Genomic DNA, 26,614 nt, shown 5'->3' on the forward strand with positions numbered 1-26,614 from the left:
CAAAGCAAGGCCTGGGAGCAAATACAGCAACAGACTTCAGAGCCCAGCAGCCGAGGCCCTTGGCCAGTGAGTCTCCCTGTAGCTGACAGTCTGTGCAGTGTGTCCCCACAATCCTCAATCTGCGGGTATGACTAACGTTATTATTACTCTGCATATTCTAGAGCACAAGAAAATGGCATCATAGAGAGATTGTCTTCCCCGGTATCAATTAGCCCATAAGCGGTGGACAAAGTTACTAAACTCAAGTTTTCTAACAAATCTGTTTTTTGCAAAACATCTTCAAAATATATTTAGGATCTGATCCTGCATCTCTAGTCTCCATTTGTTACCATTTTGAAGTTCTCTTAACTTATCATCCAGATCTCAGCCTCCCCACCTTCAGCCTCCTTGCTTTCCAAGCTCAGCTCTGTCCTAATGCTATTGCTGGTGTTTTCAGAGTCACAGATGATCATGCACAGCCCTGCCTGGCTGGGTATCTGCTCTTTTAAATTACAGCCTGGCTCCTTGACATGACCTGCAAGACTTTTGGGATCCATGTCCTCCTCCCGCTTCTAATTCTGTAAATTCACCAGCTGCTTCTCCACATCCACCACCGTGCTCCTCACCCCGAGCCATGGGAAACCACTCTCTGTTCTCCCAAATGACATTCTCTCCCTCAAACCTCTTGCCTGATGCTCTCTCTGCTGCTCACGAGTCTCTTCTCCATGTCTTGGATCTTAGAATTTCTATTCATCATCCTTCAAGACACAGCCTCTCTGATCTTCGAGTCAGAATGAGTGCTCCCCAAGAAACTTCCACCAACATGATGAAGTATCTGTCAGGCTGCATTGTAATGAATGGGCTAGGTTTTGTCCCCAAGACTGTGAATTCCTTGAAGGCTGGCACTGAATCTGATTCACCTCTACTGACCCCGTGCCAGACACAGCTCCTGGCACACGGTAGTTCCTTAATCAGTGTTGATCATCCATGAAAGCCTATCACAAAATCAAAGCCTGGCTTTTCAGTGGGCAGAACCACACTCTTTCTTACCTGAACCTGGCGGTGGAAGTCAGCGTCCTTAAGCTTGTAATGAGAGAAGGGTGACAGAGTTTGATGTGATCAAGGGTTAGATAATCTACCAACATCATTCCAGTTTCCTCTCCAGAAATCATGACAATTCGAATGGCTGTTCCGATGATGTGAACAAAGGAAATCTCTTCCTTTCATCACTCATTTAAAGATATCACACGTTTCGAGATTAAAAAAAGAGCAAGTTCCCCTAATATCTCTTTAATTCCTACCTGATGTAGCCCAAGGGCATGGATATCTGATTCGGAATCTTCCTGCCTGAAAAGAACAACGCTTAAAACCTGTAAATGTCAGGAGAGGCTGAGGCTTGTGGTGCTGTTTGATCTCTGGAAAGGAACCATAAACAAGAATCCGTTCTCTTAACTTCACATCAAAGTCAACTGCAGCTCCTCCTTTTCAACGGCAATTAACATGGCCATTTTATGATCTGTTTAGGTGGAGTCAGCCCAGCTCTCTCCACTGAAAAACAAAAAGGCAGAAATTTGATCTTATGGAGAATTCTGGCAGAAATATTAAGCTCCTCCCCCCAATTCCTTTCCATAACTAGAATCAAAAATACCTTCCATCCCCCTGGTATGCCAAGTCCAGAGCCTCCTGGGTGGGTGAGGTTTGCATAGAGATGAATGTGGTGTTCGTACAAGGTCGAGTGTAGTTGGACCAAGGTGGATGGATGAGTCTGGGGAGCTGCCCTTAAGTCAGCTTCTTCCTTGCCTGGCTTAGAGTAAGTCAGCGATCTTGGTGGGACAACTTTTCTTAAAGATCTTACTCCTAACTACACATGTGCCGTGGATGAGAAGCAGAGAGAAGGCACTGATGAGGGTTGATCCACAGGTCAGAAAGAGAAGGGATTGAGATGAGGAAGCAGAAAACTCAGCTTCAGATGCCCCCTCTCGGTGTGTCCATCCCCTACCCCTTCAACCATTGCCCTTTCTCGGGCATCTCAGAAGAGCAGGGTAGGCAAACAGAAAGGATGCCTGGTGCCCTTCCTTCGCCTCTGCAACTGGACTAGCAGAAGCTTCCTCTGTGTCAATTCTCGGGAAAGCCACGGGGAGCCCCCTCTGGGCTGTTTCAAACCTCCCTTCTCCTTGGAGGCTGGAGTGTGCCCCACTCCCCAGCTGCACTTTTTCAAGTTCGCTTTTTCCCCTTTAAACAAATATACTCACATCTGCCTCTGGAGCTGCGTCAGTCTTGGGGAGGCACAGTGTCAAACTGTGGAACCATGAAAATCCCCGTTATGACCTCCTGAGGGTTTTCAGCTTCCTCATAACACAGAACACAGGGTCCCCAAGCTTGGAGCCCTCAAAGGGAAATCTTTGCATGGGAAGCCTGGCCTCAAAGCCCAGAGGTTGTTCCTGCCTCTCATCTTCTCCTCTAGGACTCTCTCCCCAGTCCGGACGCCACATGCAAACATGGTTTCCCCTTCTGAGCCTGGACACACACCCCTTTCTCTTTAGCACAGATGCCTGGAGTTTTCAAAGGGGCTACTCAAACACCAAGAGAGAAGAAAATGACAACAGACACCGAGGATGCCTCGCCTGCCAGGGACTCTGCCCTTCCCGAGCATTTTCTCATTTCATCTGTGCTACAACCACATGGGGCAGATGCCAGCCCTGTTCTACAAACAAGGAAACCAAGCAGTGGTGAGTGCTGGGCTGCCTGCCGACCCCTCCTCTCTTCTCCAGAAGAACAACACCTCCCTTCTTTGGGGCAGCCTTTTCCTCTCCCCTCCAACATGCATGGCATGGAGTAGTGGTTAAAAAAAAGCACACATCAGAATTGCCTGGATTCTAATCCCAGCTCTGCAACTTACTAGCTGTGTGACCTTGGACAGGTCACTCAACCTCTCTGTGCCTTAGTTTTCTCATGCCTAGAATAAGAATGCTCTTAAGAGTACGTAGCTCATGGACTAGAGTATCTCCTGGTGTTGTGATCTGGACTAGAGGAGTGAATCGGAGTGAGTGTTTGGAACACTAACTGCCACAGAACAAGTGCTGTGGGTTTGGTTATGGTTATTCTGCAGGGAAGGGCCAACTTATCTTAGCACCTGCCTCCCTACCATCTTAATGACCAGCAGAGCTTCCACAGAGTGGCTATGAAATTCTTCACTTAACCATTTTTCTAAGATTTGATCTCTTTTTTTCTTCTCAAAGTTAATTCTGCTATCGACACTCAATTCAGAATTCAGAATTTTTTGCTTCTACATTATTTCAATGGGATAAGTTCCCAGAAACAGGATTAGAGTTCAATAAAGGATGTGCACGTTTCTATGACCTTGATCTAGATTGCTAATTCATTACCCAAAGGGTGGTCCCAAATGACCCTGGAATAAGCAATGCTGGTGTAATTATTCTATCCCAACCACATCATTGTTTTAAGCTTTTTTCATGGTATCATATTGCTTATCATTGTCTTCCCCCACATCTTTCTGACTCCAATTAAAGACGAACATTTTGCCTATGTGAATCTGACAGCTCTATCAGAGAGTGCATGGAAGGGGCAGAGGAAGAGATTTACCTCCCAAGTTTTACTACAGACCACTCCAAATCCCACATGAAATATATATAAATGTTCTGTCAGAGGCCTTCCTTGGCCTTACCACTATGTCAGTTCCTCAGACTTTTGTTATCCAGTACGACTCAGCTCTGCCCAGACCCGTAAGGGCTCAAATGCCCCCGAAGACCTACAGGGAAAAACCCCAGCAAACGGAGGAGGCACTTAGCAACGGCATTCTGTGAGTCCCACGTCACCCCCTTCACAACCAGAAGTTATCACTGGCACTTCTGAGCAAATACGGGGCTGCCCAAAGACTTCCGGGGAAGAAAGTTTTCTCTATCCCATTGTAAATGTCCATCACTAAAGAGAATTGGTGTCTATCTCTTCATCACACAGCTAAGAAACCACGTGGAGAATCTGCACCCTGCTAATGATCGATCTGATGGTGTTTTCCTTCCTCCAGATGTAACAGCAGCAAGAATAATAGCGAGCGCTTCCATAGCTCAGATCACAAGCCAGGAGCCGCGCTAAGCGCCTCGTGTCTGTTAACTCACTTAATCCCCACAAGACGTGGATGAGTTAAGTATATTATACCCATTTTGTAGGTGAGGAAGCTGAGGCACAAAGAGCATCTGGCTCTGGAGTCTGTTAGTAGCTTTCTTCTGTGTGTTGTGTGAGCCACTGATGTCACCGTTGCTGGCAGGACGCTGAGCCCAGTGGGGGAGGATGGGGGTGGCAAGCAGCCCCTCCAGTTCCTTGCTCTGTCCATCCGTGGAAGGGCCCTGTGGCCAGTTCTTCATGCAGGGCCGTTCAGAACATTCATGTGTTCAGAACCACGGCGGGCTCGGGCTTTCTCCCGTTCTTGGACACAGCTTTGTTGAAACACACTGACGTCCTGTTTCTCTTTGTCGGCTAATGATCAGGTCAGAGCAAATGTGGCCGGATAATGGGTCTCAGTCAATACCGCACCGCAGTCACGTTTGCCGCTCCTAGTGCTTCCTTAAAAATCAATCCCATTGGCGTTAATAGCATGTTCCCATTAAAAATATATGAGGCACGCTGAGTGGCGTATGAATGGAAAGTAAACATCGTGCAATGAAGTCAGTCACTGTGCTGAGTCTAGTTACCTACTTCTCTTTTTCTCCAAACTGCCAGGCCCTCGCTCTGCTTACTGCTAACCAATGAGTAGTGCTGGCAGCGCCACTCTCTGAATGGCAGCATCACATGCCAGAATGGACAACAGCCTTGGAGTGGAGTCTCAGCTGTGCTCCCCAGGGCAGGTCCCTTAACATCTCTGAGCCTCACGCTTCTCCTCTATGAAATGCACGTGATTAAACATCTCCCGACTGCCATCCTGGTCACGTAGAGGGCATGGCTATCCCAGCTCTACCTCCACCCTCACGAATTATCAGGTTTTTATAGATGACATGCCTGTGTGAACCTGTTTCTTTGTCAGCCAAATGCGGACGACAACGGTGGGGTTCATAAGGGGAAGCAGGAAGGAACAGACGCAGGCATAGTTTGCAACCTGGAGTGTGCTGTGCGTGCGCGATAGAGCCCTCCTGCCTCCCAGTGACTTTACAAATTAAACATAACTAGAGAAAGGCTGGAGATCCTTTCCTCATGGCGTATCTCTTTTAATCCCAAAGGTGGTCTGCTGGCACCCAGATCATCCTTTCTTCCCTCATTGAGAGACTCTGGAGAGGCCTCAGAGGTGACGCAGAGAGGAGGCGCCTCGTGAAATGTTCAACCATAGCAAGTGAGTATAAATTACCTGCGAGGTGAGTGTACCAGGTCGGCTTCTGTTGTGCATAAACCAGGGCCACCCGAGTTAGCGTGAGAGGTGACATTTGGGGTCCACACACTTTAACTGAGCATCCTTCATATTCAGCTCCAACTTCTTCACTCAGTTCTACGTTTTTTTGTTTTTGTTTTTTTAATGGATGAAACAGGATAATGATAATTGCAGGAAATTGATGGTGGGAAGGTGACTTGGGGGACAGGGTGCCTTCAGGTAGCTGGTCATGTTCTTTTTCATCACGGGAACGCATCAAGTGCGACACAGACATCATCCAGAGGGGTTAACTGGCTGTTGAAATCTGATTGCTTCAAGCTCCTCTGTTGATGGTTTGAAAAGGCTAATGTGATTGGTGCGCTGCTCAAACGGCAGCTTTTGTGGCCAGGCCAGGCTGAGGACAGGGCGCTCACATGTGGCCCAGCTACCCAGAAGTGGTCATTAGCTGCATCAATTATGGACCGTGTTCTTTCCAAAGCTTACCTTGGCTCCAGGCTTTTCCAAGTTGCAATCCATCCAAATTAAACTGCATGAGACATTCAGTAAAACAGCTAGCTGTAAACTATTTGCTCTTCAGTAACTTCCAGAGTGTATTCCCCTGGATGAGTAAGGCAGATTTTGACATTAACATGTGTGATATTTTCTATCACTTTATGGGTGCAGGTTGCAAGTTCAGCATTCAGAATGCTGTTTTATTCATTCACTCATTCATTCACTCATTCAATTCATCAGTCAGTTCAACAGTCAGTTCAACAAGGTCTACTGTGTGCCAGGTACTGCGGCTAGAGAGAGAAACATAACATTAAGCATGGCCCCAAAGAGAGCTTGCAGTCTAAAGACATGAACAGATACATAAATCAAGTGCAATGCAGTGATATGTGTTATAGCAGAGTTGTGTACAAAGTGACTTTATCCTGCAGGCAGTGGGGAAGGTGTGACGAGACACTTAGTGGTGATCAAGCTGTCATGAAAACCACCAAGATAGATACAGTGAAAAAATTATACATGATAACTTGGAAATTAAATTTTTCTTTACAATTAAAAATCCCATAAAAAGTTGCAAGACAAAATATTGGGAAAATATTTGTAATTTATTTTCTAAAATGTTGATGCACTTCATATGTATGATATATTAATATACTAATTGATAGGCAAAGAGACAAGCACTCCCAGGGGATAAGGAAATAATGGGTTAGTTCACAAAACAAGTTATTCAAAGATTAATAAACACATGAAATTTTCTTCCTCTCATTAGAGACAAAGAAACAGAATATTTAAAAGAAAACACCATTTTTCTATTGATGGTATTAACAGAGAATTTTAATATCTAGTCCTTGAAACAACGTATGGAAAAGAACATTTGACCACTGCTCTGAAGATTCAATCAGTTTGTCTTCTCTGAAGAACTTTGGCTCAGTATGTAACAAATTATTTTTAAAATATGCATATTCTTTCATTTTGAAGAATTCACACTAGGAAAATAATTCAGCACCTGCGTAAAGACCAGGTCACAAGAATGTTCTTCACACTATTGTTCTGATTAGAGAAAAATTAAACACAGCTAATGATCAACCATTAATCAACCATTACTGAGGGATTATGTCATTAAAGCTTGGTACAATCTTAAGGTAGCATACTGTGCAGCCACTAAAAGTGACGATGACACATGGAAAGATGCCCATGACGAACCGTTGGCTGAAAACAGCAGATTATAAACTAATATGTGTGGTGTGAACCCACATATGGGAGACATTGCTAGTGTTCACTAATCTGGGCACGCAGAAAGTCATGTTTTTCAGTTTCGTTGAAATTGGGTGGATCACATGACTAGTTTTGGCGAATGAGATGTGCACAAAAGTAACTCATGTCATTTCTGGGCTGAGGAAGTAAGACGCCAACACCTGATGCTCCGGTCTCTTTTTCATCCCGCCACAACCAAGGAAACCACGGGGTCCAGACCGTGCGGTCAGTCTCTGTGAGCTTGGCTCACTGAGTGGCTGAGTAGAGCAGAGCCCCTGCCAGCCGTGTTGCAAAAGTATGAACGAGGAATAAACTTTGTTTTATTAAGCCACTGAGAATCCAGAGTTAATTTATTGCTGCAATGAAACTTAGCTAGTATGAGTAATACGCTATTTTTTAAAATAAAATCACAGCAAAGGGGGTATGTGACTGTGTGTGTATGTGTTTAGTGAAATATTTGGACATTTACATTCCCAGCTTTAAATTGTGACTTTCTCTGGGTGATGTATTTTCATCGTTGTAATTTAATTTGTATTTTTCCCCTGAACTTTGTATAACAAATATGTGTTACCTTCACGGTCAGAAACCTTGACGCTGTTTCCATTTTGAAAAATAAAAAGCACGCTGATAATATCTCAGGGAGGATTATCTTGGTCGCTTGAGAGCTTACATCTACTCACATTCAGCTGTGATTAGGGGAAGACAATAATCCTCGAAGGATGCGTTTCTAGTAAACAAGCAGATCATGTTTGGGTAAGAGTATGTTTTCCTTCTAAATTAGACTAGCGTGGAAATGAAATCTAAGATTGCCAAAGAGGGTGGATGTCAGATGCGCAGGTCCTTGGACATCAGGCTACAAAAAAAGCACCTTGGAGGGGAGAAAGGAGTAGGGGGTTGAATGGAACCAGGGAGCCACAGGACCCAGCACGTCCTGTCCTAACTCTGGCAGGGTCCCAGGAGAACTCATGTAGTTGTTGAAAAAGCCAGAGACCTGTCAAAAATCTGTGAAATCAGCCACAGAAGTTAGGGCTCTGTTTGTTCATCTTTGTTCACAGGATGTTGTTCATTCTGTGACCGAGTTAAAAAAAAAGATTCTAGTTTTTTTCAGGGGAGAAAATAAAAGCAGAGACTTGGAAGTCATTTCACAAAGAGCACTGACCCTTCCTCACGTCTGTGCCCCCCGCTCCTTCTCCATCCTCCACCGCTGTCCTTTGCTCACAGCTACTCCAGGCCAAGGTGGGAGGAGCTGAGGATGCAAAGTCACTGCAGAATGAGGGCCCGGGATATGTTCCAAGGCACAGGATGAAAACTGAGTCTGAGAGAGGGGCACGGAGAGATGGGGCAGTGTGCCATTTATAATTTACTCCCACTTCCCCTGCCCCATAGACTGGCAGTTTGAGATTTCCAGGATCTAGAATTTTCCAAAATGTTAACTGTGGATATAAGCAATCAAATAGGTGCCTATGGGACTTTGTAGGAGGAAGGGGCTGAGGTGACAATAAGTCACTGTGCCGGTTATGAAGTTACCATATCTCAGCTCCAAAACCACCCCACTATGCTCATCTTGACTGTGCTGGAGTCAGGACCCTGCAAACCACATTTCTGCTCTGCCAGCTGCTTCCTGTGAGGTCTGGAAATTGGGGTGCTGGAGGGAGATCAGAAGGCTGGAGGAGGAAGCAGACTTGACAGATAAAACACAGGACACCAAAATGAGCTGCATTCCAGATCAACGACAGATAATTTTTTAGTGTACATGTGCCCCAAATATTGCATGAGATAAACCTACACTAATGGTTATCTGTTGTTGATCTGAAATTTACATTTTACTGGGTATCCTGTGTTTTTATTGGCTAAATCTGATAACCCTCAGAGAAAGTATGCTTTCATTCCTGTTCCTGACACTGGGACCCCAGACTCTTCTTCTTCCTGGCAACCACAGTTTGTTCCAGGATAAGCAAACGAATCCAGTGGACAGTTTGTTCTGCTCTTGCTTTGCAGAATCAGCCTCAGTTCACACCCTCACAGAAGCCAGGAACAACTGGCCAGTGCATGTCCTTGGAAGCCTGGGTTCCCATACCATGGGCCCTCCTCCAAGTTCAGAGACGTTGGCTCTTGGTAAGCAGTGCCTCTTTCGCAGAATTCTCACCTTCAACTCAGAGATAATTTCAACTTTTTCCTTCCGTTCCCTCCGCCGTAAGGATGGTAGTTGCTAGTTATTCATAGTATTTTCTGTTGGCTCATTCAGTTCTTTAATAACTAATGAGCAATTCTTTATGAGATGTTTTCTCTGTTAAATTAACATGTGGTTCTTCTTGGGACTGGGCTAGCCTGATACAACATACTGTCACTAATCCTGGGAAAGGCAAACAGTGGCAGAGCTGTAGAGGGAAAAAGTTGGTGGGCGGTCTGGACTCTCCAAGGGGTGGGAGAATAGGATGCGGGGGAATTTGCCTTGGAAGAAACAGGGCCTAGGAGTTAGCACGCAGAAAGCCCATAGCATTGCCTGACAATAGAGCGAGGGTGGATGTTGTCCAGGGGCTGGTATCAAGGGAAAAAGACACAAGAAGGTGGCAAGGGATTAAACAAAGATGCGGACATGAAAGTAAATGGCAAGAACTGGGAATACAATTGATGGGGCGCCTCAAGATTTGTAACATTAATCACATACCCAGAGCCCTTGGTGCGATGTAAGACAACGTGTCCACAAGTTCCAGGAATTCGGATGTGGACAGCTTTGGGGGCTGTTACTCTGCCACCACAGGGACCAGGACAGAGTTTCATGTGTACCTGTCCTTTTGACCATTGGGAGTAGACAGAGGGCGTTCACCTGCTTATAGTCCTTACGATGACCACCGTGCGAGGTGGCAGTCTCCTGTGGGCATCTTGGGCTCCAGCAACGGTGACAGTGAGGAGCAGGGTGGGGAGTGTGCCCAGGAGAGTCTACGCACAAGGATGGTAGGGGGGCGTCTATCCAGTGGAAGCAATTTCCATGACCCACTGTGCTGGGGAAGTCCGTGTTTAGCCTTTAACCCTGAGGGCGTGGAGGTGAGTAGCAAATGGCGGGGAAGGGGACAGGAGGAAGGAAGAGTGAAGAAGCAGCAGGTGCTGCATAGAGGGACCTCCTGAGCATTTCAGTCCTGCCCTGGGGGGGGCTGCTGCTGCCAGAGCCTCACCAGGTCTGCCGCCGCAGAGGACAGACGTCCTCCCATAGAGGAGCAAGCAGGGCAGGAGCCAGTTGGCAATGCTGCACCCACAGAAGTTTTATTATTGGTGACTTAGCAGCCAGGACTCCTGTTCCAGAACACCTGCCAAGTTGGCCAGCGAGAGAGGTTTCCTGACTACGGTTGGCCGGGAAAAGCAACCTCCACGTGCTCACGTGACCCTCTGTCTGACAGGTTTAAGAAGCACCAGAAGTTAATTATCTGAACCTTAATTTCCCAACTGTTGTAATAAAGGAACAGCAGTGGGAGTGAGCAGCTCCCGTGCAACATCTGGAGAGAGAGGCCTGGGAGACAGCCCCCTCCCTGGGCCAGGCGTGCCCTGGCCACCGTTCCCCAAGGCCCGCTACCATTTCATCCACGCTGAGCCTTCCAGGCGCATGGCTCGGAGGGCAGGCAAACAGATGCAGAAGCAAAAAAGCATGTACGATGGCAGAGTTGTCACCGTCTGTTGTCCCATGCCTCTAACTTCCCGGCAGACATCTCTCTTCATTCATAGTGGGCTCTCCAGATATTTCTGTCATTGTTACGTGTTGGCATAGCCCTCCAGTAATTTCCAAGCGAGGAAGTGGCCTCAGAGGAGCCAAGGGGCGCAACAAACATTTACTGAACTTTATTTTTTATAGGAGTCTGCCAGCATGTACCTCTCAGTTACTAACCTTGTCGTTTAAAAAACTGAAGATAAGTTGATTTGCAACGTTGTGTTAGTTTCAGGTGTCCAGCATAGTGGTTCCGTTTTACACACACACACACACACACACACACAAACACACACACACACACACAGCCCTGGCTGAAGGACCCACACCGCAGTTTGTGAGTCCAAGAGGCTCTTGGAGTCCTCACCCTTTAATAGTCCCTGCCCACCTCTGCCCACAGGCATGCACTGAAAGTGAATCAGAAAAGACACATAACTGGAGGACAGAAACTCCTGGGGTTTGCTCTGGACGAGAGAAGAAAAAGTGCATACGCTGCCCTTCATCCCCTGTAGAGATGGCTGGGGTGGGAGAACGCCCTGCCAAGGAGCTGCCCTCCTCTTGCTGGTGCTTCGTGCGGCTCAGGGGCATTTCCAGGACAAGTGGCTGTGCTCCTTGGGTGCCCTGGGTCCACTGGACAAGGGCGCAGTGATAGTCATCACTGAAACTCAGGCGCCTGGGAGAGGCCAGGTCTTGCTCGTAGCTTCCTCCACGCAGCCAGCCCATGGTTCCTGCAGGGGGATTCACCCTGACACCCGCTTTAAAGAAACTGGAGCCTTGAGTAGTTAACGGCTGTATCCAGTATCTCACATCCATAGAAATATCCAGAACCAGACAGTGTGACTGCCCTCTGACCCACTGCGGGAAGATGAGAAGATGTAGGGAGATGCATTTTCTGTTACTTTTAGAGGAAAAAAAGTCTTTCCTTTTTGGTCCTTAACATGGATTGTTTGTCATGGGTAATGTGTGTGCGTGGATGAGAGGGAAGCGGGAGAGAACTTATCTTCCCACCAGGGGAGAGACTTCAACACAACCAGACTTAGGATGCTAACGTCCCACCTGGGTTGCCATGGCAAGGGTCCCCAGGGTGTTACTGTAGGATCTAGGATGAATCCTCCCACTCTGGGCGTGGTGAGGCCATGGATTATTGTGCTCCAGGGCTCAGTGGAAAAGGGGGATGATGCTGGAAGACACCAGTCTTGGGGGGTGAGTGGGGAAGGGAGGGAGGGAGGCCTGAGGCCAGGAAACAAGGTTAGGAACTGAGAGGTACCCACCAGGGACTCCTATAAAAAGAAGATTTCCCCTTTTGTCTTTACACTTGGAGAACAGTCACTTTTTGAATGTTTTACTAAAGTAGCAACCTTAGAGAAAATCATCGACCACAAATCACACGTGTACACATGCATAAGTCACAAGCGTACTGCTTGATGAACTTTCATAAACGGGATACATTCATGGAGCCAGACTCCAGCGCAAGGAGCAGCATGACCAGCATCCAGGCCCCACCTCTGTGTCCCTTTCCAGTTGCTCTCCCCGTCTCGCCAAGGGCAACCACCATCTTGACATCCAACACCAAAGATTAGTCTGGTCAGTTTCTGAACTACACATAAATAGAATCATGCAGGAAAAAGTTTCTTCTGTTGGGCTTCTTTTGCTTGGCACAATTTTTATAAGCTTCATCCATAATGTTGCACGTGGTTTAATTTTAGTACACGCCTTCTCGTTTCTGTACAGTATTTATGTCATTCATGACTAACTCTATCCCTTCTATGCTGATGGATTTGGGGGTATTTTCCACCTTGGGGTTATTAAAAATGCTGCTGCTATGAACGTTCTTTTAAAAGTATTTCGGTGAACCTTGCATACATTTTTTAAAAAATTATAGTTTAGTATCTATTTTTTAAGTGTGTTTTCCCCCACCTATACTTAAATGCTTTGTCTGCAAACCTACAGTGAAATCTCTTATACATACATGTGTACTGAGTTGAAAATCTGAAAGCAAAAATGAAATAAAAATGAAATCCCAAATGTCCACCAACAGGCGAACAGATAAGTGGATGTTGGTATAGTCACCAAATGTAATGCAATGTTGTATTGTGGCGCGGTGACGACTTAGAGAATGAAGCTTCATTGTTTCATCCTTTATTACCCTTTCCTTGAGACCATTGTAACCGTAGCCACATCACATTCAGGGAATGGCCGTCCCACCGTTGCTGATGGCAATCTCTGTGTATGGTCGCAGACGCTAAAGATCCCCAGTCAGGACAATCACACAATCCAAGTTCAGGGTAGAGCCACACCAGGGCAACCACATACTCCTTCAGAACTGAACTGTCCGCATCCTTCTTCTCTCCTTCCACCTGATTTTGTGCTTTTAAAATGCAATTTCCTCTTTTGATGTGATCCTTTACATACGCTGCTGAAGAAATGTTCTCTGAGCTCAGCAGAGACACGCTTTCAGGAGCAGAGTCAGAATGAGAGCACAGTGAGAAAGTGTAAGAGAGCGTATGCATTTGAGTAGAAAAGAGGAGAGAGAGGTGACCAATCAAATAGTCATCATATCCTGCAAATGAGATTTGGACACTTGTCTCCAAACACAGAGAGAAGAGCAATTTGCACGCCTAGTAAGATGCCCTAAGCCTGCCATTCATGCCCGGGAGAGGGTCTGGGAGGGAAACACCTGATTTGTATTTACCATCTTCTCCTCATTTCAGTTTCTGTATTTGGGACGCTCATGAGGCTCATGAAAGGATTTTGAAATATGAATGAGAACTTCTGTTTCCAAATCAAAAGTGAGCAGAGCCTATAAGGTTGAAAAACAAAAGCCGAACAGCACTCTGAGCATCTCACAGTGCTATGAAAACACACTTAATATTGATGGCTTTTCAATAAATGTTTTTGAACAAAAGCCTCTTTCCAAAGGAAGTAAGCCAAATTGCTTCATTTCAGATAATTTTCCATATTTCCTCCAAGTTTCCGTAACTCACTTCCATCCATCAATGAGAAGAAAATTGTTTTCTGGGATTAAGTCTCAACAAACACCTCCCCTTTGAAACAGCTCCTGAGACTGTCAGCGTGGAGGCTGCAGGGGGGCTTCTTGGGGCTTTTTTACCAAGATCAAGTTCATTGTGAGACAGAGCGCATTCCTCGGGGAACACTTTTCACATAGTGCAGCATTCTTCCTTTCCTTTCCAGGGAAGACAAATGATTAACTGCAAAGAACATTCTCCTCTTTGCCACTGGCTGGGTAGGAAGTTCTGAAAGTCAGCCTAAACTGATTATTCTCCAATTTAACTGGTGTGTTTTTGTATGTTTGTTTTTAATCTGTTTCCCAGGCACCTTGCCTGAGATTTTCCCAGCGTGTTCTCTTTCATATGAACTCTTGTCAGTGAGCTGTGAAGACAGTCAGAGACCAGAACAGGGAATGAACAGCCCTGCCACGGGGACAAGGGACCCATGAGCTGGGGCTGCAGAGGCTGCCTGATCCTTGCTGCCCTGGAGATACGAAGTATGAACCTGAAAACCAAAAGGAAATAGCATCCTAACTATAAGCAAAGCCACAGGAGATTAGAAGTGAAATAGTTTAATACAAACACCACTGAGATGTTGTAGTAATGTCATTGGGATCAATTAAGAAAGGAAAAAAGCAAAAGAAGACTCAGATACATAAAATCAGAAATGGAAGAGGCAACATTACATCTGATAGAACAGAAATGCAAAGGACCATAAGCGACTACTATGAACAATTAGATGTCAATCAATTGCATCCCCTAGACAAAAACTGATAAATTCTTAGAAACATACAACCTACCGAGACTGAATCATGCAAAAAACAGAAAATGTAAACGGACTGATAAAGAGCGAGGAGATTGAAACAGTAATTCAAAACCTCCCAAAAAATAAAAGTCCAGCACCGCATGGCTTCACTGATGAATTGTACTGAACATTTAAAGAAGAATTAACATCAATTCTTCTCAAACTCTTCCATAAAACTGAGGAGGAAGACATACTTTCAAACCCATTTTATGAGGCCAGCATTAGCCTGGAAGCAAAGCCAGGTCAGGTAAGGGTACTACTAGAAAAGTACCATCCAATATCCCCAGTGGCTATAAATACAAAAATTCTCCAAAAAGTGCTACAAACCAAATTCATCAGTACATTAAAAGGATCACACACTATGATCAAGTGAGATTTATCCCTGGGATGTAAGGATGGTGCAATATACATAAATTAATAAATGTGATAAACTACATTAATAAAATGAAATGAAAAATTGTATTAGCATCTCAATAGACGCAGAAGAAGCATTTGACAAAATTCAACATCTTTTCCTAATAAAAACTCTCAACACACTGAGTATAGAAAGAACACACCTCAGCATACATAATAAAGGGAATACACAACCAACCCAGAGTCATGGTTATTTTTGGAAGGTGGGATTGAAAATGATATTTTTTTTTTATTTTATTGTTTGTGCTATTATCTATTTCCCATTTTTCCTTCTTTTTGAGTTTACTATTTATGAACAAAAAACCCCTAAAAAACATTATTTCAAAAAAAAAAAAAAAAGCATTGGACTGAACTTACACAGTCCAAGTAAGAGCTTGGTTTGCACCACCCTACTTTGAACCAGACCAAGTGGAAAAGTCTAACAAACTCAGGAATGACAGGTAGTTTTAGGAGGGTGTTCCGTCTGTAGTGAGCTGGCGTGGATATGAGAAGGTGCCCCTATTTGGTACGTTTGCCAGATGGCAGGCATAAATCTCAGGTTGAGGGCAGTGAAGGGATTTTGCAGATAAATTATTAAATGAGATAGGAATTTGAAAATAACAGAGAAGGATTTGAGAAATGAGGAGAGATTTGGTATAGGTACAGAATGCCTCTTAAATCTGCCATGAGAACTGTTTAGCGTAAAGGTCAGAAGAAATATGCGAAGCGCTCAGGATCTGGGGAGGCACAGCGGAGACCAGAGGGGGCACCTCATCCTTTACGAGGCTTTCATCATCACTAAAAACAGCTTGGTCTCCCTGTCAACGAACTGAGACTTTCTGCTCATGGGCTGGAGAACAGAATACCGTGGACACGTCGAACACTTAGGAAGTCTATCTCTCTTTAAGTTTAATAGTTAATGACCTCAAGGCAAGCATCTTAGCCCCCAATGATAAGCATACAAACAAAGCTTGTGGCTTTCACGCAAGGTGAGGGGTAAGCAAAGAAAAGATGAATATTTGAACATTTCTTAAAAGGAAAGAAGCAAACAATGAAGAAAGTTAAAGAAAAGGAAAAAGAGAAGGAGGCAAGGAAGGAAAGCAGGAAAAGGAGGAAGGGGTTAATCAGGAAAAGAGAAGAAAAATCATGCTGTTCATAATATTCTTAAAAAGCCACTGGAGAATGGAGAAGACACTGTGTTTAGAGTCAGCGGAAATGGGCCCTGGCCCTGGTTCTGACCTTGTGGGACCTTAAGAAAAATCCCTTCACTTCCCAGGACCCTGATTTCTCCTCCTGCAAAATAGGCAGGGTGGCAGGTAGGCCTTACAGGCTGTAGAGGAAAAGGTTTAGAATACTTTGCAGGAGGAGTTAACCAGTAGCAATCATCCCTTATTTCTGTCCCACCGTAAGCAGTGCAGTTTCCCATGGATGCTTTCATTTGAACAAGGGTGGATTTTGTACAAAAAACTATACCATAATCTTCCTCTGGTAACCATCCTTTGGTGATGTCACATTCAAAGAAAAATAGAATTTTAAGTTAAGGGAGTGATCAGAGGTGCCAGGTACTGATGGAAATTGCCTGTGGTTTTAGCGACAATAATGACATTAATGACTTTGGCAGCGATGGCTTTTTTGGGTGGGGAGAGCAGAAGATACATTTCAGTGGACTCAGAAATAGATGGGATGTTGAGAAATGAAAAAAAAAATGAGGACAGAGGGTGTGACCCACACTTTCAAGCAGGTGCAATTTACGCAACACGGCTGTGTGTGTTGGCACGGAAGGACCAGAGGAGTCTGGAGCTGGCTGCTGCTTCTTTGCGACTTGTTTTCCTGTACAAGAGAGTTGCTCATGATCATGGACCATAGAGAAGATGACAGTAGATAAGAAGAAATTAAAGGTTAGAAACATGCGATGACCTGATGTCCCTGGAAATAGAGAAGCAGTGGGTATGAAAGTCACAGATGGAAGAGAAAAGATCAGTTCAGAGCTGAGCTGAAGGGAAGCATTAATGTAAAAGGAGAAAAGAAGACAGAGGGTGGAGAGGGGTCTCTCGTGTGCAAGATGAAGCCATCCCCTGAGAGCGCACGGACAAGGAGGGAAATTTAGAGCTGAGCGGTGAGAGTTTCCAGTTGCTGCTGCTGGTAGTAGGACAAGGATGTGACCAGATTTACATAAAAGTATTACAAGTCATATATCTGCAGCTTTCAGTGATTTTTCTCCATGGTTGCTTGGCTACTCATGTGTAGGGCCACGAGGTGGGTGATTGGAAAAATCCAAGACTGAATCAGACTGGGTGGACGTTGAAGAAAGACATAGGATGGTGAGGACTTGGAAGGTGAGCAAGAGGGTTTGGAGGATGATGCTCTTTCGTGTTCAGGCTGGATGGGAAGGAAATGAGGCCAGGTGGGATGTGATACTGGGAAAGGTGAGAAGTGGACACAGGACATTAATTTCTCCACCAAGATGCCCCCTCTAGTGAGGGCTGCTCTTCTGTCCTTCATGGGGATCCAAACTTTGATTAAGGCAAAAGGTGAGGTAAGCATTTGGTGAGGGAGCTGGAGTTTTCGTAGAACATGTCCTCACAACAATGGGAGTTCCATGGGGTACGATGTATAAGATTGGATTCCATGGTGAAAAGTCTAAGAAGTAAGCGAGGAGAAGCAGGAACATGACAGCAGGGAAAAGGTGACCGGAGCGGCTCAGCTCAGATGTTGGATGGTGCCAGGAATGCATGGAATTCGCAAGCCTCATGGTTATGAGAAGACCAATGATTAAAAAAATTTTTTATAAGGAACTGAGCTTCTGTGAACCATTCTTTAGGTGCTCAAAAAGTACTTCTTAGGCTGAATTTTCTCATCTCGACTTTTATGATATCCTCTTCATTAATTTTTTAAAAAATATCTCCAGCTGTACTCCCCACCCAAGTCCAGGCTTCATACTCCCACCGGAATTATCTTTCCTAAAATGTGGATCAAAAACCAATCACGCCCCTGCCTGGAATGCTTCATCAGCTCTCCATCATATTAAGAGACAAGTATAAATACTTTTAACATGACATTTAAGGCCCAGCACAATCTAGCCCTCTCCTACCTACCAGACTGCTCCCCACCACATCCCATTCCTGCCAGTCACACTGGACTCATGTAATAGATGAGAACTCAGGCTTCGAAGCCAGTTTGTATGGGTTGGAACCCCAGCTTCAGGACATATGCTAACTTTACGACTTTATCTAGTTGCTTATTCTGTTATCCCTTCCCACATTCTTAAAATGGAATGGTAACGATTATCTACTTCAGAGGGTTGTGATTAACTAAGTTAATACAGGCAAAGCACTAAATCACGGTCTCATGCTGAGCATGTGCTCAGTTAATGGTGGTGATCAGGGAACAAGTGTTCACGTTTCCCGTGATGTTACACCCTCGTTGCTCCCCTGGAAATGCTCCTTCTCACTTGCTCATCTCCAAATCCTCTCTTCTCTCCAATCTCAGCTCAATGATCACTACTTCTTGGAAGTCTTTAGAGCTTTCTTCCTTTCCCTATTCTCCAATTTAAAATTCTTTGATAATTTTGTGCTCCCATGAGATTTACCCAGACCCAGGCAAAGCAATAATTGCATTATATGTATTTGATTTAACTGCTTAATTCAGCCTTACCTAGTGCAAACCAAGAGCAGGCTAACCCCTCCACTAACAGCCACTGGCAAATTTAAGCGCTGCCGTCTTTGATACACAGTAATGAAAAGATTCTTAAAACAGAAATAAGGAAACATTATTTGCTGTGCTTTCAAGAAAAAAGCTGTTTTCCTGACTGCTTCTGATCCAATTACTCTCTTACTCACTTCTACATCCCAAGTGTCCAAACACAGTGCCCAGCCCTTAGTAGGTGCTCAGGAAGGGTCTTTTGGATCGAATGAAATGGAATAGAGTAAGACAATGGAATTGAACATAGTTATGATTCAAGGAGACAGAGGTATCCACCACTCAGATGCCTCAATTCAAGGCACATCATCACAATGTTTAACAATTTTCATGGAAAACTAAACTGAACCACTAATACTATGAATAACTAAGATGCATTTTAGTAAGCGACAGGAAACATATAATATATCACTGTGCTAGCCAGCAGTATGTCCCTTTTCTTGCCAGTAATATTTTCAATGAGGAAAGTGTCTACACATATTTCTAGCTGCTGTTAATGTTATTACAAGTACCAGTGTAACCTAGCAACCACCAAGATACAGATATTAAAACAGGCACTTTATAATATATTCCAGTTCTTTGCCATCCATTTAGTGTAAACGTCTACATGCTAATAATTACCCATTTCTTATTTGTAAAAATAATTTTATTTAAAAAGAAGAATAATTTTATGCCATTTCCCCCACTGACTTTTTCAAGAACCCTTCCCCTTACTTCCCTTTCCCCTCAGTGTTTTGACTGATCTATTCAAAGGTGAGGTGAGAAAAAGAAAAAGTTAGTTAAAAAAAAAAAAAAGAAGTGAGAAACAGAGGAGTGCCTTGATGGGACAGGGCTGGTGGTATGAAGGTATATCTGACTGGGTCCAGCAATATGACTTGGACTTCCTCTTTTAAACCTGAATGGGCTGCTTTATTAGCAAGGGAAGGGCATCATTTTGGTTGAAAATCTATTGCATCATTATGCAAAGAGTCCCAGAGGCTGTGGTGATAAATCTCTTAGGTCAATGTATAGTTCAGTCTGGGAAATCTTGTGTTTAACTGAACCATAAGGCAATGAATAATAGAACCCTGGAATTGAGGATTTAAAAGAGTCCTGAGAGTTATCTCAGCCACACTTTCACATGTCTTTGACAAGCACCCACCAATCTTGATTTAATACTTTGGCAACATAAGCCTCACTAGAAAGGTTTGGTACCACTGAAAAAGGGGTACTGCGATCTAGACTAAACATGAGTGAGGAGGATCTGAAGTCCTCCATTTTTGTCAAAAGCTTGGCTGTGAATGGAAGAAAGGGCACTGGTCAAGTCAAACCAGATCCTTTTAACCTCCCATTCCCTAGGGCTGATATCTGTGGATGTCTGTGGTGAATGAAGATGGAAAGATTGATGGTCTTAGGGAAAGAGCACACAAAAGAGGCTGCAAAGCTTGCAGGTTGCAAAGCTGGCAGGAGTGTAGTCAATGACATTCATATAGGTCAAAGAGAATAAGAAAGTCACCTGCTAGGCATGGAAAGGAAAGGAACATAACATGTTAAAACTAATAAATGAATTCAGTAAATTGCAGTATGCAAAATCAATATTAAAAAAAAATCAGTTACATTCCCATGCACTAATAGCAAACTATCAAAAGAGAGAAATTCAGAAACCAATCCCATTCACAGTTGCATCAAAAAAATAAAATACCTAGGAATAAATGTAATCAAAGAGGTGAAAACAAGAAAACATTGATGAAAGAAATTGAAGATGACACAAACAAATGGAAAGATATTCTTCACTCACAGATCGGAAGAATTAATATTGCTAAAATGACCATACTACACAAAGCAATCTACAGGTTCCGTGCAATCCCTATCAAAATGCCAATGGCATTTTTCACAGAAATAGAACGAACGGGCCTAAAATTTATATGGAACCACAAAAGAGCTCGAATAGGCAAAGCAACCTTGAAGGAAAACAAAAACAAAGCTGGAGGCATCACAATTCCTGACTTCAAACTACATTACAAAACCATAGTAATCAAAACAGCATGGTACTGGCATTAAAAAAAAAAAAAGACACATAGCTCAATGAAACAGGATAGAGGTCCCAGAAATAAAGTCGCACATATTTTAAAAAGGAAAAGAATGTAAAATAATTGGAGATGGAGCTACATATCCAGAAATATCTTTTTCATTTATGACTTTGATTAAGCTTTTCCTCTCTCCCAAGCACTATCCTATGCATTAGGGTTAAAACATAATTCCCTGTATTTAGTAACAAAAAGAAGTTCAGAAATGGAAGATCACAGCTGCAATAATAAGATAAACAGAACAATGAAATCAAGAGATCAGGAAGGAGGTGCTTCATCCCTGCCTCGGGATGGTTTCCAAGGGGAGGTGGCATATAATCATGATAAGGAGGGGAGACAGTAAATGTTATCAGTAAAAAGGCAGTCGGTTTTCTCTAACCCACATTTTCTCTCTGTAATTAAGAAGAATAAAACTAAGGAAACACGAGCAAGCTTAAATAGGTAAGAGCTGAGAGTATGAGGTGGTCAGTAAAGCAGCCAGACAGCATCTCCTTCTGCATCTTCTGCATCAGAATAGAGTGCTTCGCTCCATCCTAGGGACCGTATTTTAAGAGCATTATACTGATAAGTGATAGATGCCACAAGAAGGTGAGCAGATGGGAGCATCTGAGGACATGTCACGCAAGGAATATCTCAAGAGGTGTTGGTGAATTCAGGTTGGAGCAAAGGGGATGGAGATAATCCTTGATCATTCTGCTGAGTATGGATATGATTCCTGTGCACAAAACATCCAGAGACACATTGGTGGGGAGATGGCAGCATCACTTTCCCATATCCAGGTTTCTTAGTTCCCTTCCTCTTGCTTCCTGATTGAAGACCAAATGGAACCCTGACTGTTCCCTGAAAAAATGCTGCCTGTTAAGCCTAGGATCATCTGCCATATGTCCCAAGATCAATCCCACTCTGCTGATGGCATTGGCGCACGTCTTAGACTGTAAATGTTGTCTCAATACCTAGGATAAATGGGATGGGGGAGTCAGAGGGAGATAGAACCAAGTGGATATTCTCTGGGGCTAAGGGTGGGGTAGGTAATTCACATCGGAAGCATCAGAAGTCATCATAGCCAGAGGGTGTGGCATATAGAAGGATCCCACATCTGTTGAAGAAATACGAAGGTCAATCAACAGGGAAAACTGGTGAAGAGGCAGAACCAAAGGTCTTGAGCTTGACAGTAATAGCACCAGAATGGGGCAAAGTTGGCACAGAGTTCATGCAGATTGTGGGATGATTGTTGCCAAGTCCTTGTGCGGGGTTGGGGAGGGGGTTGGTGGTCTGTAGCTTCTCTTCCTAACACTGCGCTGCAGTGGCTTCTGTTATAGAGCCCGAGGCAAGGCAAATAATTAGTGCACACCTGAGAAACCTAGCATCCTTCTTCACGACAGTCTCATCACTCCACATCTCTTAACAGTATCTTACAGAAACGACACAGACAATGTGTGTAAATGTGAGTCCTCCTGCCTCACATTCTTACTGTTGTGGCTGTCACCAGTAGCTGCCGACAGATGAGGGGAGTGAATTCTGGGAGAGCTTTTTCAAATTTAGTTGAGAGAGCTAGATCCTCAGCAGAGGATCAGCAGTGGTGTTTCCTGTTGGACTTATAAGCCAGTGGGTTAATTTTGACCTATAGTGTAGGACCCATTGTAAATGATGTTACACTAGGGAACACCCAGAAGAGAGCAACCGGAAGGGTGAGGAACATTTGAAGATTCTGAAAATGTACCCTTAATCTTCTCTAAGCCAGAATTCCCTAGAGCAGTGGGTCTCAGACTAATTGAGCCTAAATCAGAATCTCTTAGAAGTTTTTTTAAACCATTGCTTGTCAACCTCACCTTCAGAGTTTCTGATTAGTTGCTCTAGGGATGGACCAGAGAGTCTGCATTTTAAGGAGTTACTAAGTGATACTGATGCTGCTGTTCCTAGCAAAAGAGTCTAGCCTCGGTTATCTACCACACTGGAAGTATATTTTCTCCCGAAGGCAGAGCTCAGGACTGATACAATATTATTTTACTTTGTGTCCCCCTGAGACAAAGGAAGATTAGTGTGCAAGCAGGCTGAGAGATGGTCCCAGCAGGCACTGATAGAGAAGTCGGGAAGTGAGGCTCAGAAGGGAAGGGACCAATAAAGCGTCCATTAGAACGCCAGATACCACTGAGGGCAGCCAAAGCTTCATCTTGCTGCAGAGCTTTGGGAAACGCAAGCCTGAGCATTGTCCGTCTGTGGGAGGGGTCCGGGGAAAGTATTATGCAGTGACATCCATCAAGCATTCAGCGAGGGCTGCTCCTGGGAGCATCAGTTCCTAAGCACTTCCATCCTGCTGCGTGGGGGTGGCTGTCTGACCCTGTAGATGCAAAATCTGATGAGACAAGAACAGAACACCAGCAACATGGGCTGCAGGTAGAGTCGGGAGAAAGACGTAAGCACAACAAACAGGAATTCCTACCATTTGCATGCTGCCAAAATCCACTGACCTGTCTCAAGAGTCTGAGTGTTCTCTAGAGCAGGATCTGGGTGGCCACGGTGTCAGTACGGCTCTGCACTGTGTCGGACGTCTTGAAGATCCTCTACAAATGAAGAGTCTCTCCTTGGATGATAGTGAATATTAGAGAGTTAAAGGAACACTACGGTGAGAGTCACCCACAGTTGCCCTTCTCCCAATGCCCCCACCCAGGAGAAGCCCCCCTAAAACCTCCCACGGGCTACTTTTCATCTCCTGTGTTAAGGTGCTAGTTCACTGATTATTTCCCACCTGTAACTATGACTTTAGCCTCCTAACTTACAGATCACGTCGCTCTCCTGCTTCAGTGACCTCCTGGTCTCTCTTGATAAAATCTCTAGCACGACGTCCTGTAACTCCTCTTAATCAAATTGCTCTCCAGTCCCGACTTCACATTCTTCTTTATTCCCATAGGAAGCCGAAGCCGTAACATGCTGAACTACTTAAATTCTAAAACACTGCTTAGTACTTAAGAGCCTTTACCAATTCTGTTCCCCGCTTCCCAGGATCTCCGTTCGTCACCTTACTCACCCCCAAGCATTTACTCTCCAGAAATTCAAAGATTTGGAACAATTTGCCTGTATTGCTCAATTTCATAGGCTAAGGCCCCAATGTTTTGGGTTTTTTTAAGCATATATTATCTTAAGTGCTTAACTGCCTTTACCAGGTCTATAGCGAGGAGCACTTTCTATTCCTTTCTTAATGACAGTGCCACCTAGCGACTCTGCTGGGTAAAAATCCCCCCCGGCTGCCAGGCAGCCTCTTTGGTCACGTGAGACAGTCCAGTTGGTGGTTAACAACTGGCAGTTGCAGCAGCCATGTTGGGGACCGCTGACTTCATACAGACAGCTCAGCTTCCCTCCTTCATTTCTATTTTTATTAGTGCAGGAGGAAAAATAGCATCCTTGGTGTTTTATAATTGGAAACATGACCCATATATTTTTGGCTGCCCCAATCTTTCCTAGAAGGGGGAAAAAGGTGAAATTTAATTTCAGAAACAAAGCTTTTCTAAACTGTGTACTCAGCATTAATACCTCCAGGTTAATTAAGGACAATGAAATGTGGTTGACTGAAAACAACGCGGGAAGGAGGCAGAGAAATTAGATTCCAAGAAGCACAAAGCTTCCAAGAGGAAATTGAAGAATAGGAGACATGCCCACCGCAGTCACAGGAGTTTTAAATAGCCGAGTCTACTTAACTTGCAATTTGAGTCTTCTGAACACGGCCTTGGGAAAGGGAGGTTTCTGTGAGGCTTGGGAAGCCAATCCAGCCATTCTCTCCTGGCCTTTGAGATATGAAAATCCTAGCCGCCACCTGCTTCAGGTGACCATGAGCAAGTGACTTAGTGTCCGAGCATGAAGGACCCAGACTTGCAGGTCTGTATGCTGCTGGATTTGAGGAAAGCACAGACCCCTGATGCTGTTGCCTCAAAGGCTTTTTGATACCTCATCATCTCTTCCTGTTTGTTTCCAATGTGAACTGCAGCCCTACCCAATCTTTATTTGGGGTGGGGGGCACGGTGTCCAGGCATGCGGGAAAATGGAAGGATGAAGGCACACCAGCCGAGGAAGGTAAGCCCCAACGATGCCAGAGAGAGACAAAGTCCGTATTTCTGACCTGTGCCTCAACCCAAAGTAGACCTCCAGAAAACAAATGCCACCCCCACCAATTCCTTGACACTAATCGACTTTATTAACCCTAAATAAACTCTGGAAATGTTTAGGTGAGCTAACCTTCGTCCGCCCAGCCTAAGGAAAGTGGCAAGGATGTATTACCCGTGTGTGTAGTTTACGCCAGCTATGGAATCCCTTGACCTCCATTTTTTTAAAAGCTCCCGATGCCATAAGTTGTGAAAGGATCATGCAGTTTTAAAACCCTGAAATAAAACATCAAATGCAATAATTTCACACCTTAATTACTCCATGAATAACCACGTCCAGTTTAAATGTGTCATTTGGCAAAGCCATGAAGACAAAGGAAAATGTTCCTAATGAATGATCTTTTATAAAACAGCCCTGGAAAAGCTTCGTGGAGCACAACATACCACATGCAATTTTATTTTTCCATTTTTCCCCAGGTTTCAAGTGGCAGAAGCAATCTGATGGGCTTATAGGCTCTGTATGTAGGTCACTGGCACATTTGCATGTCCTCTCAAGAATCATTTTCCACGGGGCTTCTGCTCAGGGAGTGAACGCATCTCAAATTGAAACTCTCTTTGGTAAGGCTGGTATTCGAGTGGGAAAAAATAGAGAGCAGCTCCCAAGCTGGGCTAACAATGTTGGTTCCATTTCAATGTGTGTCCAAGCTGATGAAAATTACAGAGATGGCCACCTAAGCTCTCAAGGCGGCAAACAGCCAAAATTGTATTTGGGAAAAAGAAAAAGAATTTGTGGTGTCATTTACAATTCACATGAGTCTTTTCTAGATTTCTGCCCAAAGGCATCTTGTCATTTATTGTTTGGCCGATGCCTCTTGGAGACTTTTTCCTGTAATTATTTCCATGCATTTTCACAGAAGCATCTGCTCTCAGATGGTGACGCCCAACAAGAGAATTATAGAGGCTGTAGATCCAGAGAGTCATGGAATCTGAGTTCTCAACATGGGAAGCGATGAAAACCAAGGAAGGACATGGGATGATTTTTCCAGTTCTGTACTTAGAAATCCTATAGTCATCTACTCTGTGACAGAGGATGCCATGGAAACTACTTTTGCGCCCGCCTTCATTCTTCCTTCTTCTGCCACCCCACAGAGGGTTAGACGGATGTCACTGCATGTCCCCTTAACGGGCAGGTTGTCCTAACACGGTCTGTAAAGGAGGCTGAGAGTCTGATGCGCCTGCTGGTGTATCTTCAGTCTGGTTTATATCATTGCCCCTACCTGGGAGAAGGATCCAGGGACCTTGGCAGCCTGCTAGCCTTTCAGAGGAGCTCAGGCCTTGCCGCCCTCCCCTCTCCACATCCGCCCCCACCCCCACCCCGTGGAAGAGATGCGATCAGGGCCAAGGACTCAGTTGTTTCCAGATACTAATGTTAGAGCAGGCAGAGAACTAGATATGAGCAGAGAAATGGCAGGAACTGGGCAGAACGGTGGGGCACAGGCCAGAAACCAGAAACCCTATATCATGTAAGCACCAGGGGTCCCCGGGCAGAGAAAGAAAAGCAGGAGCCTCTGGGCTGATAAACAGGCACATATTTTGGGGTGATAAGAAACCTGGAGGCCAACAAAGAGAGGTGGGGAAAGGCAGGAGTCTCCATGTCCTAATGTCACCTTTTGCTCATTATGCCCTCATTTCGATAAAACTAGCTTTGCAGATTAGAAATACCCATCCTGCACTGATGCCATGACACTTCCGATCC

The 26,614-nt window shown here is 44.6% G+C and overlaps 1 long non-coding RNA gene across 1 annotated transcript; it reads left to right on the plus strand.

The window, feature by feature from the left end:
* The first annotated feature begins 2,693 nt into the window (after positions 1-2,693).
* Positions 2,694-25,796, plus strand: LOC116660170. Its single transcript, XR_004315524.1, has 3 exons — positions 2,694-2,708; positions 5,211-5,320; positions 25,773-25,796. It is a non-coding gene; the product is annotated as an uncharacterized LOC116660170 (long non-coding RNA).
* The last annotated feature ends 818 nt before the right edge of the window (positions 25,797-26,614 follow it).

The sequence above is a fragment of the Camelus ferus genome, chromosome 27, assembly GCF_009834535.1.
Source record: "Camelus ferus isolate YT-003-E chromosome 27, BCGSAC_Cfer_1.0, whole genome shotgun sequence".
NCBI classification, from domain to species: Eukaryota; Metazoa; Chordata; class Mammalia; order Artiodactyla; family Camelidae; genus Camelus; species Camelus ferus.